Consider the following 8,551-nt stretch of genomic DNA (forward strand, 5'->3'; position numbering starts at 1 on the left):
AGAGACACACACGGGGGGGGATTGCGGGGGGAGACGGGGCGATTGGGTGAATGTGAGGGGCTGGGGGTCCCGGAGCGGGGCCGGCGAAGGGATCATCGCCCGGGACTGACAGCTGGAAGATGCGGCGGTGAATGTGAGGAGCCGGAGCCCGGAGCGGAGAGACTGCGGCCGCCCTCTGGGATGCGCTCAGAGCGAGGGTTTATTAATGAGCCGCAGCGCTGAGGTGAGCAGATATTTCACCGCGAACTTCACCTGCTCCCTGAACTTGGACTGGGTCACCGCGTAAATAAATGTGTTGGTGCAGCAGCTGAGATTCTTCAGAAAATACCCGACGTCGTTAAAGATCCATTGAGAATCATTCCCATCAGTTCCAATCCCTGTGATCTGATAATGGACGACGTTTACAACCACCGTCAGCCACAGGAGGATGAAGCTGCCGGAGATGGTGAAGAGTAAAACCACAGACCTCCTCCTGCTCTCCATCTCCGGGTCACTGCGCTTCTCCCACTTGCTCTGACCCCTCAGCCCCTGACGGACCCGACTGGCCACTAAAATGTGCCGGACTGTCAGAGCGTTGAGCAGCAGGATCACAGCGAAAGGGAGGAACGGAGTTAAAACCGTGTCGATCCAGTCAAATGCCACCCACCCGGGGTCAGTGTAATAACTGTCCACCGTGTCACAGCCCCACGGGACATTGTCGATTGTTGTCCAGGGTTTATATGTGAAGTAGCGGGGAATGTTTTTCAGACACAGCAGAACGCCGGCTGTTGCGAGAACCGCAGCCGCAGTTTTCCCGGTGCAATATTTAGTTTTCAGCTTCTGGCAACAAATGGCGACAAAGCGATCAAAGGTGAAAGTGACGGTGAACCAGACAGAACAGTCTGTAGCTGCAGTCCTCAGTACAAGGTTAACACTGCACACAGGGGTGATGGTCAGGAAACTCCAATAAAAGTAATAGTATCGGATCCAATACAAAATGACCGCGGTGATCAGGGTGAGTAGATCGGCTGCTGCCATGGCCACCAGGTAGCGAGTGGTGCAGGTGGAGAGGCCGCACTTTCCCCGGGACAGGATCACAATCGCCACTAAATTCACTGCGGAAAGAGAAGGGGACGGACACTGGGCATTACTGAACACGGTCTCCGGGGCTGAACACCGGCTCCACTTTCAGCTGGAGATCAGGAGTGTTGGAGTCGGTGCGCGGCTGCAGGTTTAACAATGTCAGACCCGGCTCCGACTGTGCCCGACCTGCCTGCTTCAGGGGAGAGGAGATTAGGCGACGGGCGGGGGTAAAGGGCGGGGAGGGAACGAGCAGCCGCCCGCTACAATAGGTGGAATGGTCCTGACTACAGTTAACCCCGCTCACAGTCTCTGATGGGGCCGGTTTCACAGACTTAACCGTGACCGGCCACGTTTAACCAGGGCTCTGGGAACTCGGCATCTGATGGGGACGACGAGGGTTCCAGAGGGAAGGCAGAGACAACTTAGGATCCGGCAGCAGAGCGGCTCCGTTAATGGATTCATTCCACAGTGAGTTCAGTTCTGTAACAACACACGCCGGTAGATCCGCGGCAACTGGTTCAGGAGATCGATCCAATTATTGACCAACAGGCGGGTGGAATCCGACTGTGACAGACTCCACAGTGAGACGTGTCCACAGGAGCTGGTGTTCACTGATCAATAACTCAGACACAGTGAATGTCACAATGTAAACCCCTTCCCAGTCACACCGTCCCGGAGAGCTGCCTGTCCCGAGCACTGGGACAACTCTGGGCAAGGTCCCACTGAAGGCAAGAACAACATTCTAGTGGGTCCCGGCAGTGGGAGAAAAAGAGGCTTAGTTTCGGCTGTCTGAAAATGAGAAAAATCACAGCGTTAATTCAAAGATATTTCATTTAGAGGATAGATATACTCCACATATTCTTGCACATCGACCATCAGTTGGGAATCTTGTAACAGAATCAGAATCAGGTCAACATCTGTGAACACACGGAGTTATAAAACTTGAATTGTTCTGCTCACTTACCAGGGACTCCAACGGCAGCAATGATCACGTACAAGATTTTCTCCACGTCCATATATTCCCAATAATGGTGCCCCATTTTCTCTGCCCATCGACGTGTCCCTGTGAGATACCGGTAATCTCGTGGAATGAAATGCTGGGGCAGAACATTCCCGGAGATTTTATACCATTTTCCGTCTCCACCGGGACAGCGAAGTTTCAAAAGAGTTTTAAAAAATAGAGATTTTGAAATGATTCGCAAACAGATGACATCAGCCAAGTGAAATCCCTGCTGAGACAGGTCGTGATTTATTCAGGGAATTGATTAAGAAACTCCAAAGACTGGGAATTGTGGCGATACTGAGGAATGGAGATAGGGAGCGCCTTTGTTCCAGCAAAGGGGATATTGTTTCAAACTCCATCGGATCTAACTCTCCACCACATGTTGTTTATCTGATTTCCTTCACTCAGCAAGGCAATCCCAAATTCAAGGGACCGTCTCAAGGCTTCTGGTGCTTAGTTTGAAGATGGACTGAACAACCTTTGTCCACAGCGTGATGAATTAGTTCAACAGATCACCTCAGACTAAAATGGCCCTCCACTCTGTATTAACACTCAATGTGATCGCGGCTGAACTGATTGTAACCTCAGCCCCACACTCCAGGCGACCCCTAGTAAGCATTTAGTCCTTGCTTGCCTGGAATGGATCTAGCTTTGCCTTGGGACAACAACATTCTCTACCTTCAGCACCTCTGAGGAGGGAACGACCCAAAGACTCACGACACTCAGTGAACAGAACCATTGCCGCCTCAGAATTGTCCTAAAAGTAGAACAAACGGCGAGTGATGCATCATCTCTCCCTCCTCTCTATCTCTCTCTCTCTCTCTCTCTCTCTCTCTCTCTCTCTCTCTCTCTCTCTCTCTCTCTCTCTCTCCACCTTTACTGCTATTCTCGCTCTGAACTGTTACTCTATCCCCTACACTCTCTATTCTCCCTCTCTGTGCCGCCCGCTCTCTGCCAACCTCTCTCCCCTCCCTCTCCCACTCTTACTGCATCCCTCCCTCCTTCTCCCTGTATCTCTCTGATGTTCCCCTCTCACCCTTTTGCCAACCCACTCGCTCTGAACTCCCCTCTCTCCTCATTTTCGCACTCTCCATTTGATAGTTCACCCCCCCTCCACCTCTTCTTTCGTCTTCTCCTCTACCTCTCCCTTTTATCTTTGTACGACCTATTTCTCTATCCATTTCCCTAACTCTCCATCACTTGCCATCACTTCTCTTTCCAACGCCTTTCTTGGCAAGTGCAGTTAAAACGGTTAGCCACCATGGGATGTAACAGCTGTCCCTATACCCCCTTCCCTCACGATCGAGCAGCCCTTCCAGGTGAGAGAGATATTCACCTGCACCACCTCTAATCTCATCTACTGCATGTGGTGTTCCAGATATGACCTCCTTTATATCGGCGTGGTGAAATGGAGACTCGGCGACCGTTTTTTGTCGAACACTTACCCTCGTTGTGCTAAGGCTTGCCGGATCTCCCCGTTGCTAGCCATTGTAACCCCCCCTCGCACACTGACCTTTCTGTCCTGGGCCTCCACCAGCGCCAGAGAGGTTACATTAAAACAGAAAGAACGCCACTTCATAGTCCGCTTGGGAACCTTGCAACCTAATGGTATGAACATTAGCAAATGTCAGGTAACTAACGTGCAACTCCCCGCTTTCCCTCGCTCTTTCTCTTGCTTCACGCGGACTCGCAACTGTTCATCGCCTCCACCTCCACCTTCAACCGGTATTCACTCCTCTCTCTTTATAATTCCAACCTGCTCAATCCTTACCTCCCAACTTTTACCTTTTAACCTCTGGTCTCAACCACCTAACTATGAAAACGGTATTCACCCACTCATCATTCAACTCGCTTTGTCCTGCTGTTCCAGCCTTCTCCACATTCCCACCAGAATCAGTCTGAAGAAGGGTCTCGAATCGAACTTCACCCATCCATGTCCTTGGCAGGCTTAGCTAGTTCGGCGTGCCCTCTACAACTCTCACCAACTTCGACAGATGCACCATAGAAAGGATTTTATCAAGATGCACCACAGCTTGGTTTGCGAACAGCTCCGTACAACAACGCAAGAAATTGCTGCGAATTGTCCAAATCATCACACAAAGCAACCTCCCATATATTGACTCAATTTATAAACCACGCTGCCTCGTCAAGGCCAGCAGCATAATCAAGGACGAGTCGCACCCTTGCCACTCCTGCTTCTCCTCTGTCCCATAAGGCAAAGTGTATAGAAGTGTGAAAATGCACACCTCCAGTTTCAGGGACAGCGTCTTCCCAGCTGTTATCAGGCAACGGAATCATCCAACCACAAACAGAAAGCAATGCTTAACTATGATCTACCTCATTGGTGATCCTCGGACGATCCTCGATCGGATTTTGCAGGCTTTAACTTGCACTGAACGTTATCCCCTTATCATGTATCTATACTCTGTAAATGGCTCGACTGTAATAATGTATTTTGATTCCACTGACTGGGTAGCACGCAACAAAATCTTTTCACGGTACCTCGGTACACATGTGTTAGCACGTGTGTGCGAGTGTGAATGTATGAGACTGTGCAAATGAGTCGGTGTGTGTGCGTATGCGTTAGTGTATGCGGTTGCAGGAATTTCAATGATTCAGTGATACGTTATTATCAAGTACCCAGGTAGAGTGAAATGCTTAGTTTTGCAGACAACCCGGTAACATCATGCAGCAGACCTCACCGAGGCGGTACAAAAGTGTCGCCACATTTTGACGCCGGCAAAGTTACAAACGTTGGCCGGATAGTTCTATCTCCTGCCTGCAGTCGCACCGCGGGTAGCCCCTTTGGTCTCGGCGGCGTTCCTCGCTCTCCGACGGTCTCTGCTGTGGCTCGCGGCTCCCACCTCGCTCCCGAGGCGCGGCTCTCATCGCCATCCGCGGTGGGCGAGCCGGGCCGACCGGGCCGACTGAAGGGCTTCGCCGCGGTTACCGGGAACACCCCGACCACGCTGCACTGCGCTGCTCGCCGCGAACATCCCAGGATACACTCAATCCCAAAATGTGCACGTGTGCATGCGGGTCTGCGTGTGAGAGAGCGGTAGAGTATGTAAGAGTGTCTATATTTGTGTGTGTGTATGTCTGTGCGAGTTCGTGAGTGTGCGTGTGAGTGTGTGAGCATTAGTAAGTGTGGATGCAAGTGCGATTGAATGTATCTGTGTCTCTGAGTGGGAGAGTGCATGTGGGTTTGTGAAGGACAATGTTTGCGTCTGTTCGTGTGTGTGGCTGTTTGTGAGAATGTGAGAGAATATGTGGGATGTGAGTTTGTCAGAGTGTTTGAGTATATAATTCTTTGATAGTGTGTGTGTGTGTGTGTGTGTGTGTGTGTGTGTGTGTGTGTGTGTGCGTGTGTGGGAGAGTATATGATGGTGTTGTCAGAGAATGTGTTCGTGTGTAAGTATGTGCGAATGAGTACGTGTCTCTTCGTGCTAGTGCGTGTGAATATCTGTTAGTGTGAGTGCATGTGTACGTGTGATTGTATGTGAGAATGTGTGAGAGTATATTTGATGGTTTGTGATTGCATTTGAGAGATTGTGTGTGTCTTCGTGCGCGGGTATGTGTGTGCGTGTTTGACTGTGTTTGAGGGTGTCAACATGTGTGTTTGTAATGATGTAATGTCATACTGTGGGTTTTAGTGACGACGTAACACGCTGTGGGGCATTACTGATGGAGTGACACACTGTGCAGTGGAACTGATGGAGTGACACAATGTATGGTAGTAATGGTGGATTAACACACTGTGGGTTGGTACAGATGGAGTGACACACTTTGGAGTTGTATTGATGAAGTGACACACTGCGCAGTAGTACTGATGGTGTTACACACTGTGCAGTGCACTAATGGAGTGACACAATGTGGGGGTAGTACTGATGGAGTGCCACAATGTACTGTGTTGTTGTTGTTCGTACTTCGGGTTGGAAGATGATCTTCCCAGCTATGGACAGGAGGGAGATGCCTCGATGATTGTCGCAAGACTGGCGGTTGCCTTTCCTCTTGTAGATGTGGAGGATGCTGACATCTTTCAGCTGTTGTGGGACCTTCCCTTCATTCCACATGGACTGGAAGAGTTCAGTCAGCTTCTGCATCATGACAGGGCCTCCTGCTTTGTACACTTCAGCAGGAATTGCATCTGATCCTGGTGCTTTGCCACAGGAAAGTTGCTTGATGGCCTTTGTGACTTCTTCTTCTATCGGGAGGTTGTCAAGTTCCTGGTTGATCTCCATCTGAGATAGGCGAGTGATGGCCTCGTCGTTGATATTAGCAGGGCGATTGAGGACCTGGTTGAAATGTTCAGCCCATCTCTCCAGAATTTGCTTCTTCTCTGTCAGCAACTGGGTCCCGTCTGCACTGAGGAGGGGAGAGGAGCCATACGCAGCCTTCAATGCATCGTAGAAACGCTTGGTGTCGTGACTGTCTGCGTAGCCCTGGATTTCATCGGCCTTCTTGCTATACCATGCGTCCTGCATCTCACGGAGTTTCTTCTGTACCTTTTGTCTTGCCCTGGCAAAGGCATCTTCGCTAGTGACGTGAGGTCGTTCTGGTGTGCACTGAACAGTTGGTGTTTTTCTGATAGCAGCGCCTGTATCTCTTCATCGTTCTCGTCGAACCAGTCCTGGTTTCTGCGGGCAGCTGGCCCGAGGTGTTCGTGGGCGATGAAGTACAGTGCATCTCTGAAGGCCACGCACTCTTCGTCAGTGCCGTCCTGGTCATCATGGGGTGTGTCCACCAGGTTGCCATCAAGGTCTCTGGAGATTTCTTCTGCAACTTTGCTGCTCTTCAGTTTGGAGACGCTGAGCCTCGCCGTATGCTATTTAAGCTAAATAGTCGATGGGGGGTGGGGGGGGTCTTTCAGATCGGTTAAAAAATGGTGTAGTTCAAGGGAAATAGAGTATAGGAATAATTAAGCAACACCCCAGAATTAATGGGACAGACAGTTCACGAAGCCATGGGAGAGAATGGCCAAGTGTAATAGGAATCAGTGTGGAAGCTGAGATGAGCAAAGGATTAAACCTAGTATATATGAATGCGCAAAGTATAAGAAGTAAAGTGGATGAGCTTGAGGCTCAGTTAGAGATTGGTAGTTATGGCATTGTGGGGATTAGAGAGACGTGGCACAGGAGGGTCAGGACTGGGAACTGACTATTCAGGGTTATACGTCCCATAGAAAGCACAGGTAGTTGGGCAGAGGAGGTGGAGTAGCTCTGTTGGCGAGGGATGGAATTCAGTCCCATGCAAGGTGTGACTTTGGGACTGACGACGTCGAGTCACTGTGGATTGAGTTGAAGAATTATAAAGGTAAGAAGACACTAATGGAAGTTATGTACAGACCCCAAACAGTAGCCTGGATATACGGTGTAAGTTGCAGCTGGGTTTAAAATTGGCATGTAACAAAGGCAACGTCACTGTAGTTATCGGGGATTTCTATATGCAGGTAGACTGGGAAAATCAGGTTGTTTCTGGACCCCAAGAAAGGGAGTTTGGAGAGTGCCTCCGAGATGGATTCTTAGAGCAGCTTGCACTGGAGCCTACCCAGAGAGAATGCAATTCTGGATTTAGTGTCGTCCAATGAACCAGATTTAATAAGGGAACTCAAGGTAAAGGAACCGCTTGGAGGTAGTGCCCAAAATATGATTAGTTTTAATCTGCAATTTGAGAGGGAAACGGTTAAATATCAGTGTTGCAGTTGAATAAAAGGGACTATGACAGCATGAGAGAGGAGCTGGCCAAAGTCGAATGGAAAAGGGACCTAGCAGGAATGACGGTGGAACAGCAATGGCAGGAATTTCTGGCACAATTCAGAAGATGCAGGGTCATTTCATTCCAAAGAGAAATAAAGATTCCAAGGGGAGTAAGAGGCAACCGTTGCTGACAAGGGCAGTTAGAGATGGAATAAAACTAAAATAAAAGATGTATAAGATAGCAAAGGGAAGTGGGAAGCCAGAGGAATGGCAACTTTCAAATGACAGCGGAATATAGCAAAAAGGGCAATACGGGGTGAAAATATGAGGTACAAAGCGAAGCTGGCCTAGAATATATATAAGGAAATAAAAGCTTCTTTAGGCATGTTAAGAGAAAACAATTAATAAAGAGAAATGTTGGTCCCTTGAAGGCAGAAACGGGTGAAATTATAATGGATAACAAGGAAATGGCGGGAGAAGTTGAACAGGTACTTCGGAACTGTCTTCCCTCCGGAAGACACAAATAATCTGTCAGATGTACTAGTGGACAGAGGATCAAGGGAGACAGAGGAACTGAAAGAAATTTGCATTAAGAGAGAAATAGTATTGCGTCGACTGATGGGACTGAAGGCTGATAAATCCCTAGGGCCTGATGGTCTGCACCCGCGGGTACTCAAGGAGGTGGCTCAAGAAATCGTGGACGTATTGGTGATCACTTTCCAATGTTCAATCAGTTCCCGTGGATTGGAGGGTAGCTAATATTATGATTTGACCCAGCTATTTGCAAATG

The sequence above is a fragment of the Rhinoraja longicauda genome, chromosome 34 (genome assembly GCF_053455715.1).
Source record: "Rhinoraja longicauda isolate Sanriku21f chromosome 34, sRhiLon1.1, whole genome shotgun sequence".
Classification (NCBI taxonomy): domain Eukaryota; kingdom Metazoa; phylum Chordata; class Chondrichthyes; order Rajiformes; family Arhynchobatidae; genus Rhinoraja; species Rhinoraja longicauda.